The sequence below is a fragment of the Sinocyclocheilus grahami genome, unplaced genomic scaffold (genome assembly GCF_001515645.1).
Source record: "Sinocyclocheilus grahami isolate Dianchi unplaced genomic scaffold, SAMN03320097.WGS_v1.1 scaffold632.1, whole genome shotgun sequence".
Classification (NCBI taxonomy): domain Eukaryota; kingdom Metazoa; phylum Chordata; class Actinopteri; order Cypriniformes; family Cyprinidae; genus Sinocyclocheilus; species Sinocyclocheilus grahami.
In genome coordinates this window covers 575582-575796 of record NW_015505811.1, presented here as the reverse complement: position 1 = coordinate 575796, position 215 = coordinate 575582, and positions in this window count along the sequence as shown.

Below are 215 nucleotides of genomic sequence, written 5' to 3'. Positions count from 1 at the left end.
TAAATATTTCCAAAACAACACAAATTGGTCATCAATATTCTTGGCAATAAAATCACATACATTCCAATATGAGTAAATATAAGGCAAAGACACAATGTTTCTTTGAAATAACGCTCTTATAGATCTGTTGTTGTTTTTTTTAGTTAGAGGAAAAACAAATATCACCTGCATAGGAATTAATTATGGGACTATTGTTGATTGTTAATTCTTTTATG